The following is a 21345-nucleotide window of genomic DNA, read 5'->3' on the forward strand; positions in this document are numbered from 1 at the left end:
TGCTTGATTTTTTTTGTTTTCTAATTTTTATTTTTTTTTCTCAATAACTAATACATTTCATTAACATATCAAGATGCCTTTACAACTATAAGATTTAATCTAAAAAGCAAGTAAATATATATTTTCCCAAGACCATATGGTATGACTGTCATGTGCTTTAATTACTCGTAAGACTATGAATTTATCAACCAATTTAATAAGAAAAGCTTTAATCTAATGCATCTCATTAGTACCTCTCACAAAAAAAATGTGTTATTTTTAATCATTATTAAAATAGTAGTTGAATTTGTAATTAGCTTCAATTTTTTAAAGTTATTTTTCAATTTTGGTTTAAATTATTTTGATGGCAAGTAATTTTTACATTTATATTTAATATCTAATCTTAATTTATTTTATATTTATGAATATTACATATTTTAAAATTTGATATATCTTGACGTATATTACATAAACAATTTTTTAAATATAAGTATGCTAGTAGATATACTATGGATTATATTTATGTGGGTATTATCTGCATGAATTGCATGTATTTCAAAGACAATTAAATATTTTATTCAAGAGATTGATGAGAGCTTCGGTGGGATTTTGTCCTCCTTTTGCATAATTTGACCTTCTTTTGTGGTATGTTCTTAGGTCATATCATATTTGTTGAAACACTTTTAATCTTTCCAGTATGGCTTCAATTGATTTCAACCCAATAGTTCTTGTTGGTTTTGACTATTTGGTGGCTTTGAACCATGGCTATTCCAAGCAAGTGTTTGAAAAAAATTGTGTTAAAAGTATTTCATGAGGTATATCTATTGAAACTCTAGCGGATGTAGCTTTGCCATCCCTGAATTTGATAGTGCATGTCAATAATTAGAGCAACATATTTTTATTGGCTACTTTGTTGGGAGAATTCCACTAAAAGCATGTCAAGGGAATGGGAACTATCAAATCTTGTGTCCAGCATGAGGTTCCCTCGGATATTGTTCAAAAACTCAGTAAGGGATTTTTTTTCTTTTTCATTTTGCATAGATGAATCATGCTTGGGTTATTCTTCAATACGACCCATGGTATATGTTTGGTCATCTTTCTTGGTTTTTAAACCTTAGAATTAAGATTTTTTAGTGTTGAAATTCTTGTCTCCCCTTGTCTTGCTGGAATTTTTTGCATGTTATCGCCTCCTCCCCAGGGAAGGTTATTTGCATTGAACTAGACCATTTTTATCAAGATCGCTCTTAGAAATGTGTCTATGTCAAAGTTAATTTATTTGAAAACCTAAAAGAGCAGATAGATATTCAAATTGGCAACCTATGTCACACCCAATGAGTGTTATATTTGAATCTACCTAATGCTTCATTTAATTGTCAATCTTTTGAGCATAAAATCAAGGATTACCCTCTAGTGGTACCTAGGGTTAAGTCTCTACCCCCAAGTCTTAGATATTTCTCATGCTTTTGAGGCTACCGAAGATTAATGGACAATAGTAACTCACCAGAAAGGAAAAAATATCTTTGTCAATGGCACTCAAGGTAACGTCCATGATTCTTCTAATGTTCAAGTGTACCCTACTATTTCAAACCCTTTTCAGAAGAGGAAGGAAACTATCGTAACTTTAACTAATACTCTTACTCATGCAAGGTTTTATCAAACACCTCAACCAATGTCTTGACACTTTCATCAAAATTGGAATTACCAGTTCATCCTCCCATGTCACCGAAAACCTTGGCACATTCTCACAACCCTCTAAGAACTTAGAGAATGGTGAGTTTATTTTAGAGAAATAGAGAAATGCCACACCCATCATCAAGCTAAGCTCTCTCTCATCAAAGTTTTTTCTTAAACATTTTTCCACTTTGGAGGAGTTAGATGGTGATGGTATGCTAGATCTTGCCCATGAATTTTCTCTCTTAGAACGTCTAAGTTATTTTTGACCTCTCCAAGAAGTATTCTATGTGGGATACTCATCAACAACATTCTAGTTTGGATGTTTTATGCATTCACGAAGTTAGGATTTTAGATTTCATGCTTTCTACAATATTTTGTGTGTATTTGGCCAAATGGTAGTCATTTTACAACCAATTATGAAGTTGGTGGTGGAGGATTTGCCACTTTTCTAGTGTCATGTGGCATTCCTGTGTGGTGGACTATGGGTCTTGTTATGCCCTGCATAACACACCCCAACTTTTCACTTCTCGAGCTGGGGGCCCCCTTCTGCTTCATCTTGTCTTTACCCTGTTTTCTTTTCTTTTGCACTTCGGAACCCCGGATTCTCGAGATCTCGAAGTGCGTTTTATTTCTTTTATTTCTTTTGCTTTTTCTGACTTCAGAATTTTGGACTCTCGAAACTCCAAAGTCTTCGTTGTTTTCCGTTTTGACACTTTGGAACTCTGGGATCTCGAAGTGTCACTTCGTTGTTTGATTTCAGAACTTCAGAACCCCAGAGTCCCGAAATCTTGTGCTTTCTTTTTGGAACCTTGGGATCTCAGAACCCCAAGACCATTTTTTGTGTCATTGCGTGTTGTCGCACATGTGTTTTGATTTTCATGTCATTGTTGTTGTCCGGTTGTCTCCATCTTTTGTAAGTTTAGGTTAGCGTAGACGTAAAAGATCCGCAAAAACCCTAAAAATAAAAATAAAAACAAAAAATCCCTAAAAATTGCAAAATCCCTAAAAATAAAAAAAAGTTTGAAATTTTTTAAAAAATAAATAAAAATTTGAAAAACCCTTTGAAATAACAAAAAAAAAATCAAATATTTGCAAAAAATGCAAAAAAAAATTAAAAATAACAAAACTTAAAAAAAAGAAATTAAATAAACATAGCAGAAAAGAAGTAACTTTGAAAACCAAATAAATTTAAAAATAGATTTTGAAAATTTTATTAAATTTAATATTAAATACTAAAATTAATTAAAACTTTCATTAATATGTCAAAACAAAAATTATTATTAGATTTAACAATTTGAATTTTTTTTTTTTTTGATCGGTAACAGGTATTACAATTTCAGCTGCTCGGCAGCGTACCACTAACTTAAGACAATACGGGGTCTCACCCCTCCAATATAGACACTTTTTTGACTGGAGCTATGAACCGGTGGGGTCAAAGAGGGGGACCCCATCCCCGTGATGAACAAGTTGAGGCATTAACGCATCTAATGGAAGTCTCATGTAGCTTATCAATCCATCAGATCCAAATTACTCCTTATAACTCCCGTCTCCTTATCTCTCCACAATACTCCTTATATCTCCCTTCTCCTTATCTCTCCATACGCCTTATCTCTCCCTCTCCTTATCACTCCATATCAACTACTTATCCCTCCACTAGAACACCTTATCACTCCATCTGCTGCACTGAGGAAGAATCACACCGCACCAACAGTCACGGGGTCTTGGTCAAGCACACATCAAGGCACGAACATGGGGAAATCAACATGAGGGCATCGCTCGGGCAGAGATTTGAACCTATGACCCACTATCAATAGTGGGATGCAACTTGCCGTTGCAGTGCGGGGTTAACCCCTTAACAATTTGAAATATTAATATAAGTTTTGGTATATATTTTAATATTTAAAGTTAAATTTAACAAAATTTGAAATTAATTTTGCAATAAAAGATTAAATATAAATTTAGAATTTAATTTAATTCTACTTTAATTTTAATTATGAGAGAATTCAAATTTTGTCTAAATTTAATTTGGATTTTGAGAACATTAAGATTACATTGAATTTTGAAATTACAATTAATGAACGATTTAAAAAAAATAAAAATTTAAGAGACTTTAAAATCCTTCAAGCCGTAGAGAAAACCGGCGAATTAGGGCTATGGAAGATGCAAACCCCGAAATCATAATGAATGCAAGATCAGAACTCAAACCTTGCAAGAGTTCGGAACTCCCGAAGTCCGAAGGACCAAAAGATGATAAACTTCTAGACTCCGGAGGTCCGAAACCCCTGAGTCCAAAGAGTGTAAATTTTCAAAGTCCGAAAGAATGAAAGGCAATGAATCCCGTCCGGGATTCTGGACCCCCGAGGCTCAAAGAAGCTAAAAAATCTTGAAGAACATCACAAAGATCAGGACCTCGAATGTCCGCCGGAATCATCAAAGTCATCGTAAAAAAAGGAGTGCAGAAATCTAGACTCCGGAGGTCCGAAACCCCGGAGTCCAAAGAGTGTAAATTTTGAAAGTCCGAAAGAATGAAAGACAATGAATCCTGTCCAGGATTCTGGACCCCCGAGGCTCAAAGAAGCTAAAAAAAAAATCTTGAAGAACATCACAAAGATCAGGACCTCGAATGTCCGAAACGCCGGAATCATCAAAGTCGTCGTAAAGAAAGGAGTGCAGAAATTGGATAGTGAAGACTCTCCGCAACTCCGAAACCCCAGAGCCATAAAGGAACAAAAAGTGCGAAATCTACTGTTTGTAAAGAAAAAGGGAAGCACAACAAAGCCACTAAATTTGGAATTCGATACACCACCAAAGTAATGGATGAATGGAGAGATTCTTATCGCACAGTATGATGATATAAAGAATTCTTAATAAAAATAAATAAATGAAACAGAGCATCAAGTGATTTTGAGCACGAAGGCCAATATGCAAAATTTGTTAAGGCGAACCCTAATTAGGATGCATCTATGCAGAATATGAATGCTAAATCTGAGATTGTGGCAAAAGTAATGAAGGCGCTTTGAAACACCAAGGCCTGATATAAAAAAGAAGCAAATTGGCATTCATACGTCGGGATGTGTATCCATACCGATTGGTGAAGAGTAGAAAACGTGTTGTGTGAGAAGCAATTATAAAATCAAAGTCTTAACGGATTGCCAGTAAGAACAAGGAAATCGATTAAGCATTTTAGATGCCTCAGTATAAAGATGAATTTAGAACCAGAGCGATCTTTGCACAACATAACGAAGAAGTGCAATCATATGTGAGGATCGACCTGAATTTTAAGACATGAACGAATATGCATGAGCAACTGATAAGGAAATACGTCTTGATCAAAATCAAATGAAAATCAAGCCAGAGCTTTTGCATTAAGTTGAGGAGCTTGATCCAAAGCATGAACCAAAGAATCTTTCTCAGATCTGGAACTCCGAAGGTCCGGACAAGCAAATTATTATAATTTCCAAAATACTAAAATGCGCATTTCCTAAATCAGAGAACGGCAAATTTGGGTCTTCGGAATACAAAATTGACAGAAATGTTTTACAGTCTAAAATCAACGTACTTAAAGAAAATGTATTAGTGTATGGCGTGAAAGTGAGCTTTCTTTGAAACAAAATTCTGCACATACTAAAAGAGAAGCTAAAGTCCCAATCTTCATGGTGTGGAAGAATATTATAAAATGTGGGTCCCCATAAATTACCGTGTCCTCAAAATGAAAGAGTTTAATTTTTCAAAACTTTGGACATGATTTAATTTTAAATTCTTAAATGCTTTTGATCTTTACATTATAATAATCCTTTAAAAGGCATCTAAAACTTTTCCTCTAATTTCATTTATTGGATTTAATTCATCTTTAAATGAATTATTTTATAAGAGGATTAATTGTTTGTCTTTTATCTAAATTAAAAAATGGGACCCCCCATGGGAAAATCAAAAGGGAGTTATTTATTTTGTTAAATTTTGATTTATTATAAAATTTGATAAAGTTCTTTTATAATAATTTAATTTTTTTTAATAATGTTGTTTTTATTTAATTTATTTTAAAAATCACAATAAAATTAACTTTTTACTTTGAATTGTGAATTTGTAAATTGGCACATTTTAGAAAATAAGTTAATTATTTTATTGTTTTAATGTGCAGATTCTAAATGCATTAGATTTGCAAATCATGGAGATAAGAGCTATAAAAAGAAGTGAAAGATAAACATACAGTTGCTAATGATAGCGTGATATTTTGAAAAAAATTTGCATGACACCACACTGGGACTTCAACTGCTGCTCCAACATGTACCTTGATTATTGAGCAAGTTTTGCATGATTACGAAGGGTTTACTCATGCAACACCGTTTTCGTAATGCTCTGTCTTTTTAGTTCTTAATTTAGATTAGGTTTATTTCCTAGAAAGTAGGACAAGAAACTCTATAAATTGGAGATTTTGATTCGTTGTTAAGGTCTGCTAATTGATGATTTGAGGTCCAATTAGAGATCCCATTTAGAGGATCCACAAATTGATGATTTGAGGCCCACTTAGAGATTTTAGATTATTGTTATGAATTTGAGTAGTTTTGTGATACATTATTTGGATTTAATACAAGAAGCAACTTATAGATTGCCTGATCTATGCGTATGTGCTATGAATTTGTTCTTTGCAATCTGGTAATGTCTATTGTTTCAAATCAACAACTTATTTTGGTCTTATGTTTTATTGCTTTATGAATCATATTGCGCATGTAAGTGGTGTATGAGAATTAATGTGATAGAACGATATTGTGTGGTATTCTTTCCATGAATTTGTGAGGTTGCATGACTTTGCATGTTTATTGGAGGTCCGTTATTGAATGCTGGTTTGAATGATATTGATGATTTTTGGATTGCAAGACGCTAATTACGTAGTTCATTAAGTTGTTATTGTACTGGTTTCATTGTTATTTTCTTGTTTCCCTGATCTATCTTTTGCAGTTTATTTCAAAAGAGAATCTAAATTTGAAAATACAAAAAAAAAAGGTAATTCGAAGTTGTTTCAACCAGCAAGCCCCTTGACAGGTGTCGCATCAGCCACTGAGTTGCCCATCACCGTCGAGACCCGACTATAGAGACCTTGGGGTAGTTAGTTTCTCAAGACTTACTGCTTTTCAAGAGAGGTGGTGAGTGTTTGCATAAACTACCTGACTATTGGTGAGTGTGTCAAAACACCCGTCAACAGGTCCAATCTAACTCGTCGACTAATCTAGATCCTCATGAATATCGATAATCATTCTTTTGGGACCATTGATATTTATGCTTCCAATGATTTTGTGGAGAGATCTTTTATGTGGTGGTGGATTGCAAATTCGTTGCCCTATGCCACTTGGTTTTTGTGTGGCGATTTCAATATGGTAGAGATGTCTTACAATAAGGATGGTACTTTTATCTTTTCATTGGACAAGTGGTAAACAAGAAGAATGGTTTTATATGTGCAATAAATTAGGTTATATGACCCTAACATGGGTTCTTGTCACACCCTACCTATCTGGCATACATGGAGCAATTTGAGGGCTAGCTCTAACAAAACTTTTAAATATATTGAATTTGTCATGATATCTACACAATCTTTTTTTCTTTTGCCTCTTGTGATGCCTTACCAATCATGTTATAAACAAATGAGATGTTTTCAAACCAGTTTCCCATCAAATACAACATTGAGTGGTAAGTGGGCTTGACATGTCCTTTTAAGTCCCAATTCCTTTTGAAAAGCTCGTTAATAAATCAACAACCCACATTTTCTCACATCAAGAGAGTTTGGAATATTGAATGTCATCTCACTCATCCTACTTGGTGGAATATAGTCATCCAATGTACCTTTCACTTCCTTCACATCTATGGTCACTAATTGGCCATTTTCAAGACCTACATTCATATGAGGCCACCACATTAGATATTTGTCATGCCATAGAGTGCTTGTCACCAACCCTTTATCTAGGCCTGACTTGCAAGTTAGATTTGTAGAGCTTATGCAAAAAAAATAAAGTTATGAATAATTATCCCATAAGAGGTGCCCATATCAAAGCTATACTTCATAAGCTTAAATTTGGTGGTCACACTTCTAAAGAGTTATTTCGATCTCTTTGATTTCACCATACTTCTCAAGGTAGAAAAAAATAAAGAAGTTCATTGGGTACTCATTGAGCTACTAGATATCGCCTTCATTGAGCATTATGAGATGGTCACAACTTAATAAAATTCTCTAGAACAAGACAATTACCTTAAGGAATCCCTTCAAGATGTTCCTTGTAGGGTTTTTGAAGCTTAACAAACCTTTTATAAGCAATTACTCTTCCTGGAGGATCTTAAGGAGGTAGTAAGTTCTATGGTAGATGATAAATCCCCCAAGGGTGATGAGTTTCCTTGTGAAATCTACAAAGCCCTCTAAGAAAGTGTTGGGAGTGACCTTCATAAAGTTAATTTTGAGGCTTTTTCACTCTAAATCCTTAGGATAACTCATAAACAAAGGAAATATTAAATGTATACCTAAAGCTTGTGAGCCCAAAGATATTTGTAATTAGCAGTCAATCACACTACTTAATGTTTCTTATAAAATAATTTCCAAAGCTTTGGTTTTAAAAAAATTGTCATCATCTTCCTCAGATTGTTCATATTGAGAAAATATGCTTCATTAAATCCAAATACATTCTAGATAACATCATTGTTATATGGGAAGGCATGGATTGGTCTCAACATTCTCAATACAAGGTCCTTTTTTCTTAAAATTGATTCCACTAAAGTGTATGACTATATTGAATGGTCTTTCATTATTTTCATGCTTCAATCTTTGGGTTTTGAATCATGCTTCATTCAAACTGTTAATATTCTCCTTGTGAATGTCTCCATGGGTGCATCACCATCAATGGGGAAAATCTCATTCTTTTGGGTTTCTCCACTCTATCATTAAAGGGCGTCCTCTTGCACCCTCTTTGTATGTTCTTTCTATTGAAGGGTTTGGATATATTTTGGCTATTTTGTTTCTAGTAGACTTGTCTAGGCTATTGCCCTGCCCAAGTCATCAAACTAGATGGTTAATGGTAATTTTACAAATGACTTTAATAGACACCTAAATTCGCCCATACCCTACCACGCTTGATTTTATCTCATTCTAGCCAATTAAATAAAGATTTCTTTAGTTCATCCTTTATCTTTATCCCTCATTCTTAATTAATTAAATGTTTGTTTAACTACATTTGATTGTCACCTTTTATCCTCACCTTAATAAATAAATTTACATTTATTTAATTAAGTCTAAACCTTATCCCCAAATCCTCTAACTAAATCAATTGATTAATACCTACTTAATTAATTGATAGGCTAGTAAACCTTGATTACCATATTTACTAATATTTAATTCCACCTCAGACTCAATCTTTGTCCAATAAATCTTAGCCATTGAATTTATTTATATTGTCATAAGGTAGTCGCTCCACTTAGCTCACTTTTCCCTTTCATGAGCTTCCCCATGTGTGCTTATATATGTGTGAGAACACCTAGCTCTTACACCTCCAATCCTCTTGTGACACTTGTCACAAATCTAAGCCTTCATTCCATTATATGTCTCTTAGTCAATCCTAGCCATCCATTCTACATTGAATCTTAGCCATTGATTCTCACCATCAAAAATATATAAAATGAGGTCTTTGCTCTCATTTTTTATCATCTACATTCTTTGTATCCTTATGTGATCACTTTATTCTATCAATCTTCATCCCAACATCATGTTGTTGGTCTAAACAACCACATTCCACTTGATAGCTCTGAAAATTGATTGCATGAAATTTTCAATTTTCAGCTCAAATATTGATTTTCTGGTTTTATTTGTATCCTCTAAAAATGATCCAAGGTCTAGGGTTTAGGGTTTATCTTTCTTATGTTTTGTGAAGAAAACCCTAGGGTTTATCAAGAATTCTTACGTTTTGTGAAGAAAACCCTAGCAATAATATATTCTATTGTTACTTTTTCCCACTTAAGGCCAAGGGTTGTTTACCATGGGCGGGGCCATTTCATTCTCTAAGTATTAAGTAGTGGTCAACCGGTTTATGAAATGTGATTTTTCCTAAGTCATGCGCATAAATTTTCTTATTACCAGTCTCCTTTTAAATATTTGTGCTTGCGCCCATAATTTTCCTAAGTCCGAAAGTCCTAAGCATTTCGGTCGATTGCTAAAGACAGAATGAATCCAACATTTCACGCTTCCTCATGATCAAAGATGCAAAGATTATAAAGACCGCGACATCACGAGATGATGCCACGTGTTTTCAACGGAAATCGACAAGGTTGGCAGTATAACTGGTTGAAGCATTGTGTTACCAATTCTCAAGCGGTAAAAGTCAGTTTACTAACAGTCCTATCAATTGGCACATGTTCAAAATGAATGGAGATATTTTGTCCTCAGGTAAAAGGTGCTCAATTTTTAATTCTAAAGGAGTTAACAAGCATTGTGCAAAGCAATAAAGTTTGAACAAATCTGACGGCCCCCGTATCCTCGTGATGGAAGTTGCAAGGATGTTATGGACTGCAACATTGCAAGATGATGCCACATGTCCCAGGTTGACTAGGAAGACCTATGGTGGGGCCACTGACAGAGTCTGGTCGAAAGATGATATGGCACTATTTAGTTGGGACTTGGTGGGTCCGTGGATACAGATGCAAGGACAAATGCTGAGCCGACATGAAATAATCATTGGATTTGTCAGGCTGCGTAAGATCTGCGGTTGAGTTTCAAATGTGAAATTAGGAGGGATTGTAGAAGGCATTAGTCATAGGCTACGCAGGAAACAAATAATGAATAGGATACAGACTTGTCCACTCAAGATTGATTAGACATTCAAAGATGATATCTCAGAGATGTGAAAGGACTAGGATAAGCTTCTGGTTCAAGTGTGATGGATCACGAGTTCTTTGATGAATTCAAAGATTTGCTTGTTGAAAGAGATCCTAAAGCAGAAGAATGTACACCCATGGAAGAATAAAATCAGGATAAAATCACTCGCATCACATGAACCTTGATAGAAGAATATAGTGGATGTGATATGCATGAATTATAGTGTCCATAGCTGGCAGATTGAATTGAGAGCACCAAAGTGATGATGTTTCACAAACAAGCACTACTTGATGAAGTAATGTTCAATTATAAATACATCAAGGTGGTGATTAAATTGGTAGGAGAGTATGAAGGCTTTTCATTTTCTGAATGCAAATTTTCCTTCTACAAAGGGAATGATGTTTGAGCAAGCTTGTAAATGGAGTTGCAATATACTCTGTGATACTGGATGAATTTTTTCTCTCATGTGTGAGTATGTCTATTTCCAGAGGGGGCACGAAAGCCTTTTCTTATGAAGAAAGGCCACACATGGCACAACCTCTATGTCTACTTTGTCACTGGATGGCAGGGGGTTCTGAGAGAGAGCCTGCAGAGGAATGAAAAAGGAACATGTCTGGGTAGGGAGTGGCAGCAATCCATCCAAGTAGCTACATGGAGGTTGTGACCCCTCCTCAGCATATTATGTTTCCCCCCTAACTCCCCCTCCCACCGCCTCTGATCCTAGGTATGAAGTTTGAAGCTCCTCCTCTAGTTTAGAGGCGACTTTTCTTTTTGCCAGGACCTCGTTTCCTTTCATAGAAGGGAAACACTCAATAGGACAAAAGCGCAACATATCACACTCCATCTAAAAGTGTTAGGGCGACAATGACATGGATCAAACGGTTCTTCGCCTACCAATTTTTTAGTCAAGAATGATGATTCACAGGTGCCAGCGCATGGACATGTAAACATTTTTGTAACAAAATTGCATATGACCTTTTAGGTCTAATTGTTAAGAATGAATTTTTGGTTAACATGTGTCTTCTGGCTGGTAGCTTGTTGCTCCCTTTATTTTATAAAAAGAGAAATCAGGGCCAGAAGAAGGGTTTAGATTTGTTGGAAATGTCTTGTAGGTTCAATTTTCTCGTTCCTTAGGTTTTTCCTAGTCTGTTTCCAGTAGTGAGTCAAAGTGAAGCAAACAAGCTGTAAAAGTCTTTTATAGAGCAAATAAAGAAATGTTTTAGTGTCAAAATTTTGTACAGGTTCTTGAAGGAGTTATGTATAAATTTTATCTTGTGACAGAGATAGCATTTTGTTTAAAGAAAAATAGAATTCTAACCTTTTTCTCTCCATTGCATGATTCTATCAATTTTTAAATGAATGAATCAAGGGTTTATTTCATTTAGTGCATTATTATGATGTATGTAGCTTTTTGTTTATGCTTCAGCCCAAGGGGTCAATTAAATCGCTTAAATGGAGTTGCAGAATGATAGGGCTTGTGCGAGGATTTTAGATAAGTAGTTTTGGGTTAGGGTTACAAATGGGATATATTGTAAAGTAGTATCATCTCAGATTTTATGCTATCAGATCAAATTATGTCACATTTTTAGGTTTATGTTTTATATCTTTCATATGCCCAATGGAGTAAGGCACTAATCAATGCTTGTAACTAGTTTTGTTTATCAACCTTGTTTTGCTTTCAACTGATGAATCTCTGCAAATCTCTTAGAATACCAAAATATCATTTGTTAAGTCTTATGTTTCTTTTGAAAATTTGTCCCACCCTTCTCATACTCTAGCTTAAGGTTGAGGATCACTAAAGGACTTGCCATCCTTGAGCATTCTCCCTTTCTGTTGAGTCCTTTCATGAGATAATCTGCTTTGTTTTCAGTAAATTCCTGAGTATCGTTGCAGAGAGGAGGAGATTTACTGAAGGGATCACGCTCCTGGGTCCTGCAGAGCTCAAAGTGTATCTAAGGACTTTATGTTCTTGTTAAAATTGGTCCAAGCCTGACGAATATTGATAGTTGGAGGTGGCTCTCCATAGATATTTGGAAGAATCAGCTTGGTCTCTGCCCAGTGGCAGTGTAAACCCGCCCATTTTTGGGAACCAACAAAAATGGTGACTCTGCTCGGGAAATATGAATTTTAAAGAATCTCTGGTAAAATAATTTGCCTAAATATATAGTCGAGATTATCCCATCCAAGTCACCAACAAAAATGGGGACTCTATTGGGGAGTGTTGCATAAAGTTGTCTGGGTCATTTGTGATTTGACGGTTAAGCATTGCTCCTGCGTCACAAGACTAAAACTTTTGCCCACAAAGTGAAAAGATTCTTTACTTGTCCCTTGTTGGTTTGAGTCTATTCTCATAAATGTTACTGGAAAATCTGTTGTAGTTCATCTTTTATAAAAGAGTTTGGTCCAGATCTGTCTGTTTTTCAAGATTATTTGTAATACCTCACAAATTTGTGAGTGGTGACTCTGAGACTCTGAGATCTATACACCAATGTGCATTTGCTTGAAGGAGAACCAAGAAATTTGCAGAAAAGATGAAGCATATTTGAGCTCTTATGATGAAGTACCCTGACAAGTTGAGGATGGAATCTATATAATGTCATTTGATGATGAGGGAATGTTGCAATGTTGTGTTGAAACAAATTTGACCCGTGAAGGAATTCCAGATGTTTGAATATTTATCCTCTGCAAGGAGGTGGTGACTCTGTCAAAAGATTAGCGTTAAAGATTTGAAGGATTGAAGGCGATTTTGCAAGTTCCAGGTTAAAGAAGGCAGCAACAACTTCAGCATTTCCAGGTATTTAGATTTTCATGTGTCAAGTGTATTTTCATGAAAATTGTGTGTGAAAAAATGTTCCCTAAAGAGTGAAGGAAGCACTAAGGAAGGGAATGGTAGTGATTATTTTACATATTCCTGTGATCCAGTTTCCATTTTTTGTATGAGATTATATGGAGTATGTTTTGAGCCTAGCCAATGTGATAGTTTAAGATTTATGGCAAAAGGAAAGAAATAGGGAAATGAATGAAAACATGTATCATGTGCATGTGCATGTGCTTCCCTATGAAATCTCAAATACAAATGTGCAACCTCTGTCGAATTACCATAGAGATTTCTTTATGGAAAGGTATAAGCCATTGAACTTTAAAGGTATTTAAGGTTTCCCAAATCCTATCCCTGCAAAGGTTAGAGAATAATTACCAGAATTCAATGGGTAAAGGTCATAATCAATGCGACAGTATTTGCGGGAGTTTTCTGAATTAATGGAATATTTTGAGATAAATCAGGATGATGTTTTCATGAAGTTGTTTGTTCTGTCTTTAAAGGACAATGCCAAAGACTGGTTTTCTTACATGCCAGTATGTTCTATCACATCATGGGATGAGTTGAAGGTAGCATTCATGGAATAGTTTGGTGAAAGAATTAATCCAAGCTCAGTTATGAAAACATTCATGGGTATCCTGAAAGAAGAAGATGAGATAGTACATGTTTTTAATCTCAGGTTTGCTAGGGAATCAGATGATATTCCTAGCAATTATAGACCAAATGATGCAGTGTGCTTAGTTGTTTATTTGGTTGCATTTGAAGAGGAAGAGAGTTATTCGCTGAGAGATAAGGATCCTAAAACCTTGCATCAGGCTTATAGGACAGCAATGGATATTGAAAACAACTTGAGATATGGGATCCCTAAGGGTTATCTATCTGCAAGGGTATGTTATCCCGAGATATTAGAGGTTAAAGAAAGGCATGAATTAGAAGGTAAAAATGTGTATCAAGACCCTTATATCCCTATTGATCACATTAGCCCTGTTATTGATTATGATTCGAACAAAACATGAGTGAAGAGAAATTGTCCCAAACAGTGATTATTCCTCATACTGATGAAGAAAAGGTTAATGAGAAATTATTTGACATATTTGATGTAGAGATGGATATGATGTCAATTACTTTACTAAATGACAACAACAGTAATTGCTCCAGGAAGAACATCTCATGGGAGATTTGTCTGCAGTCTTGTGTTTCACATAAATCCAACAATGAGTATAAAGAATTGGAAAGTGCTATGTCTGGTATTGATGCAAGTATGCAAGATCTTGATGATACGAATGCAGTCTCTTAGGAATCAATCATATATGATGATGAAAATTTAGATGATAAGATCCTACCAATTTTAGTTAATAATATTATTGGGATAAAAAGATGTATGATGTGTACAAATGAGGAAGTTGTCTCAATACAAGTCATTTCTAGCATTAAGGACCAGACTGTTCTAAATTGCTCTCATTTCCAAAATGTCCCAGAGTTGACCTCTATGTTTGAAAGGAATCTAGTTCAAAAGAATCAGAATGATCATGGTAGGTTTGTTGAGACTTATGAACATCTTAACACGGAACATTCATACTGTGAGGATCATATTGTTGGGTGTTGTTCCAGTTCATTTTCTGACTCCTTGATTCCTGATGAACTTGAAGATAGGATGAGCAATGATTTTAGTGAGAATATCAATGTGTTATTTAATGAAGATGCAGATGAATATCAATTGGTGCTTTGTTATAATGTTTTTGAGAAGGGTTTTCATACTATTCTTAACCTTTTGTATGAAGAAACAATTGAGAATCTGGATATTATTATATCAACTTCTGAAATAGAATATTATAAGGATAAAGGTGATAAGTAACAATGATCAGTTTTCTCATGTTGTTGATATTGTCGACATTAAATTAGATGTAGAGCAAGAGGGTGAAATATTTGTCCGGTTTAATGATTTGCAATTGTGTGTGTGAAAAGTGGAATAAGAATCTGTATCTGCAAGACACAACACTTCAATCAAGTCATTACATGCATGGTTAGACAGATATAAATAATGAATAATAAACCATAGCAAATTGACCCATTGCCTTCTAGTAGATGTGAGTTTGGATTGCTCTCAGATTGCTAAGCTATCCAGTGACTAGAAAATAGCTAAACGAAGGATTTCAAATCTATATGAGCATGATGAATGCAAGATCAATCTAACATGATTTAAGCAATAAATGAGATAAATGATCTAAATATGTATGCAATAACTTAATATGTGAATATCTAAATGCACAAATATCAATGAACCTAGAGCAAAAACAACATGATAACAATATATTCTCCAGGATCCAGGATCTTTCAATGAGAGATGAGAGCCTAAATTTATAGAAAATTCAGAAAGAAACCAACGGTTGAGATCAAATGATGATGAGCGGTCAAGATTTTCCAAGAGGAAGCACAATCCAAGTGAATTGATGTGATTGGATGCTTTTCTCAGTTTTAAAGGAATTTGAACCAAAATTTAGGATAAAATAAAAAAACTGATTTATTCTCTATTTCATTCAAATTTAATATTTAATTGTTTTAATTGCTTTCTCTGAGATTATTTATCAACTTTTAATTTGTTTTTCAAGATTATCTCCAATTGATTTTTCTCAATTTTTTAATTCTTTCTTTTCAATTAATTCCTTTTCTTGATTTATTTTCATTTTCGAAGATTTGTGCTCATGATTTCCAATTCCTCTTTTTGATGATTTAATGGCAAATTGATTTATTTAATTAAATATGCAAGGATATTTAATTAAAATAAATAAGATAATTGTTTAAAATGATTCACTTTGGAATGATTTAATTAATTAAATAAATATTTAATTAATATTGAGGGATTGATTTTGCCATGTGACACTTGATGATTTTAGGAATTAATTGTGTGCTCAAGATTGATTTAATTGCCTTTGGCTAGGACCTTGGTGATGTTGTCGAGATTAGGGACCCATGGTTTAGATGACCATTTTTAGGGTATTACATTTGCCCCTCTTTGAATTAATGTGCGAGTAGCGCATTGGTTCAAAGAATAGTTGATGTCTAGGAGATACCAGATCTGAACTTGATTGATCACGAACTAGATGAAAAGCGAGGTGTTTAGCTTGATTCGAAGCGACAAAGTTGAATGAAGTCTGATTAAAGCGATACCGTTCCAGAACTTGATTGAACTTAGGAACGATAGAAAACAAAAGATATCGAACTTGAACTTGATTGATCAAGAAGTGGATCTTACTGATCTAGAACTTGATTGATCTAGACACAATGAGTGATTATAAAAAAAAAATTGATCTTGAACTTGATTGATCAAGATACGATGAACGAAGATAAATTGTTCAGCTTCATCAAGAAACGAATAAAACGTAACCCCTGCTTAGATTTAGTGTGATCGAAGATACTCTTTAAACCCTTGATTGAGTTTAAATGAAAAATCAGCTTAATGAAAAGTGATGGAACTGATTAACGTAAGAGATTGATTCAGATAAAAGACAAATATCAACTTGATATGAAGCGATGAAACTGATATGCCCCTAGCGATTGATTCAAATGATTGAGAAATATCAACCTAATATAAAGCGATGAAGTTGAGATGCCCTTTAGCAATAATAATTTGATTGATTTTCTTTAGTTGAAAAAAGATTTTTTGCTCGACTTTCGATGAAGATTTAAAAATTTTCTCGACATTGAAGAATGTGAGGTCATAAGGTCATGAGTATGCCCCCTCGGGACCGAAATCGAAAGATAGCGAGGGTACATGATGATAGGCAATTTTTAGCGAGATAAGTTGTTTGAGCACAAATTGATTTAGAGGAATTTTTAAAATTTTTGCGTTGATTGATAAAAAATTGAGCGCAAAGTTGATCATAGGAATTAAAATTGAGATTCAACATTGATTCATGAGAAATTGAGCGCAAATTGAAGAAAGAATGAGCATTTGATGAAAAGAGCACTAAGTGGTCCAAATTCTGAAATTGACTAGCAAAATAAATTCGAATTTCGATTTCGATCCCGAAAATGGAATCAGGACGGTCAAATTAGCTAAGGGTACAAATTTCATGTCCATCAGAGCAAGTTGAAAATTTAGGTTTTTGGCTATATATGGGACAAAAGTGTCATTTTCAATTCATTTAACCCTCCAAGTTTGAAAATTCAAAAAGCCTTCTGCAAAGAAAATGGTGGTCCCTACTCATCAGCATCGATTCGAGCGCCAGAGGAGATATAATGGACCTCAAAACTACGAGCCAGCGGTAAGTGATCGATCTTAAGCCTGTTTGTGTTTCCAATTTTGAATTTTTTTATGCATTTTTCAAGTTTTCCACTTGTTTTGGGTCGGGTGTCTCAGTTTATCGTGCGAGACAGGATCCTGTCTCATACAAGAAACTGGCAAAATCTGTTTTGTCGTTTCAGGCCATTAGACTTGTCATTCTAGGGCCACCCATGTCTCGTACGAGAGGTCAGTAAAAAGACCCTTTTGTCGGGTGAAGTGAAAAGTTTGTCGTTTTAGCCTGTTTTGTCATGCGAAAACTGTTCCTAGCTCATACGAGATGCTGCTTTTCTGTGTTTTATCGTACAAAAGACAGTGAGCCTTTTTGAGGGTGTAAACATGAATTTTTTATTTTGCAGTTGACTTAGTTGGATTTGCGTGATGTTTTACTTCTCGTGTAAGCTCATTTGGAATGTTTTCTGATGCTTCGTTGTTGGTTTTTTTTTTATAGGTTTGATTACTTCCTGTGCTCTTTAGATGCGTGTATCCTCCCACTATGGCCTTAGTTCAAGAGTTATCTGAGGTTGAGCAGGCTCATGTTGATATGTGCGGCTTGACTCATCTGTTGAGGTTACCTAATATCCATGTGAACCACGAGATGCTCACGACGTTGGTAGAGCGATTTCATTCATAGAATAATACATTTCATTTGCCAGTTGGGGAGTTGACTATCACTCCCGAGGATGTGTACAGAATCCTTTGTATCTCTTTTGCTGGGGATAAGGTGGATTATGATACCACATTGTTACCTAGACTGTAGGCAGTTAGGCATGTCTTCGGTGATCCTGATATTTTGACTTGGTCCATGAGTTGGGATATTCTTATGAGTAGGTATAGTGAGGAGTATCCTCTGGCATGCATCTTAGCAGGATTCATCGGTTGCTTTTTGATGCCCGACAGAGGGCAGCAGAGTTTCCAGAGCAGATGGGGCCGGATGCTAGAGAGGTTGATAGAGACCCCTCAGAGACTTGGCTGGGGCTCTTGTTTATTGGCCCACATGTATCGAGAGATGCATGAGATCGTATATAGAGATGGACGTAGCATGGCCCTCGGGTATATATTCTGTAGGTGTGGGCTTGGGAGCACCTTCCCGCTTGTCGGTCGATAGTAGCGGACAACAGAGAGCTTAGGTAGCCAATCATTTACAGGTATGCTGGATATATCACACAACCCCATCTGGGCAAGACAGACTTCTAGAGACGGCAGCTCGATGACCTGATAGTCATCGTATGGAGACCATACAGAGGGTTGGAGTCGTGGGATGACTGATGATGAGTTCACAGGGATCTGTTTGTTACACGCCCACTGATTGGGAGGTCATAGATTGTTGTGGAGCGACTCGTCATTTCATGAGTGATGAGGCAGTATGACCGGCCTCAGGGGATATCGCAGGAGTATACAACGTATGCTCGATATGCAGATGAGGAGAGACAGGGATGGTCTCCATGGTTATCATACACGTTGGCGATGCAGAAGTTGACAAGGTTACACTACCCGAGGTGGGATTATTTGGACGATGTGGCGGATGCGGGGGTATTGCCCGAGTATAGAGATCATTTTCAGCAGCATCCGTTCCCCCATTTTATAGATCCAGGCGAATAGGCTCCTCATATCAAGGATGTTGAGGATGATGCCCTCGCACCAGCATAGGAATAGGGCCAGAGACAGAACCAGAGGCAGGGTCAGGCACAGAGAGCTGAGGCTCCGCAACGAGGTAGTGGTGATCCAGGTGCTAGCAGTAGCAGAGTGCCAGCTGAGGGTGGACTATAGAGGGATGAGGGTGGATCCCTAGGAGGAGTGGGTGTGAGATTGGGTGGGATGGAGGAGGAGCGAGCAACTCCTAGATAGGTTCGACAGCGGAGGGAGGAGCAGGGTGGAGCTGGAGGTGGGAATGGAGATGGTGGGCCTGCGAGAGAGTAGGGGACAGATGCTGGATGGTCGATGAGGGCACGTCTTGCAGAGCTGTAGTCACAGTTGCTAGTGGCGCAGACTCAGCTGGCGAAGTGAGACCGATAGCTGGCCAAGATGAGGACTGAGCGTGATCACCAGATCACCGAGGTGCGGACTGAGTGCGATCATCAGATTGCAGTACTGAGAGAAGAGATGAGAGCATAGATAGAGCCCCTGCGACAAGAGGTGCTTTACCAGTCTAGTAGGGCATCTTACTATGTGGCCGCATATAGTGTTGCAGTTCTTGTTGCTCAGCAGGTGATGCCCTACTCATAGTATATGGCATGGTCAGAGGGAGTGCGAGAGCCTTGTCAGGATCCCGGACATCAGGCTCCTCCTCCACCACCAGGCGATGAGGGAGAGGGAGCGAGCTAGACGATTTCTTTTTTTGTAGCTCGGATATTTTTTGTAGACACACCCATTTTTTGTAGCCTATGCAATTCTTGCTCCGATGGGAGTTTGTATATGTCATTTGACATCATTTATTCCTTGAGACTTGACATGATATATATACGAGTTTCGATTTGACTTCATCGTACTTGTGTTGATTCGCTTATGAGATGTTGTTCTATATGCTTTATTCTATACGTATGCATTTCTTTTTAGTATAGATGAATGTATGAATACAAATGATCATGGATGTCTATTTTTGTTTCTTTTCATATACAAATAAATGATAATGCGAATGAGTAACGAGTAATATGAGTAATGCAAATGTTTTCATTTTTCTATGCAATAAGATGAATGTAGATGAGTGAATAATGAATGTATGAATCTATATTAAATGCCCATGTATGCAGCTAACATCTCAAAGCACAGGTACTTGATCGGAGAAATGATGAAAAGAGACCACTTAGCGAAGAAATGATGATGCTCCAACTCTGATTCAGACGATAAAGAAAACATTGTTACTATACCGAAATCACTCTAGATTCACAAAATGCAGGATGAAATGCAGGATGAGATGCAATCCTAAACCTAGTCACTGGACTTTGGAAAAGCTTAATTTTCATCATTGAGTGTTTTACAATTTATAGCAGGAAGATTAGAGTTCCTTTCTTATGTGCAATAGTAATGATCTTGTCTGTAATGACCCTTTTTCCGTTCATATCCTTGGACAGATTACGCATGGACCTGGATTGCACAATAAAGAAATTCCCTCAAAAAAAATAAAAAATGATATGGAACCTCCCTATAGTATTCAAATAAGTGGAGTCGAGGTATGTGTGGCGATTTCCCCTTTATGTGAAGGCTCTTATCACAGACACCCAGCTAATTTAGATGTTTACAAATCATTGGAATCATTCCTACAAGCAAAAAACAAGAAAATAGTATGCCCCCAATCCTTGCTCCTCTTAGTCATGATAGACTTCTTCGAGTTACTCAGAGGGATAATAATTGAAAACCAATATAAAAGACAACACACAAAGAAAATTTCCATCCATAGCTCAAATTGTTTAGTGATTGTTTTTTGTTATGTTGTTTGGCTTGTTAACTCAGTGATAAAACTCTTCAGTAGTCAGAAGACAGGTGACTGACTCGGAGTGGACGACCAGGTTTCACTGACGTAAAGTTGACTTGGTTGACATTGCTTAGGACATGTAATGTGCTCTTGTCGATTAACCTAAGACTAGGACATTGATCAGTTTCACGCCATGAGGGTTCCAACAAACTAGGATGTCACAAAAGTGACTGAAATATGTACAAGGGAAAGCAAATATGTAGGAAAGCGGGAATGCCAACGTTGCATTGATAGATGGAGCGCTTGAGTAAAAGAGGCACCTGTTTGCCAGGTTT

This window comes from Cryptomeria japonica, chromosome 4 (assembly GCF_030272615.1).
Source record: "Cryptomeria japonica chromosome 4, Sugi_1.0, whole genome shotgun sequence".
NCBI lineage: Eukaryota > Viridiplantae > Streptophyta > Pinopsida > Cupressales > Cupressaceae > Cryptomeria > Cryptomeria japonica.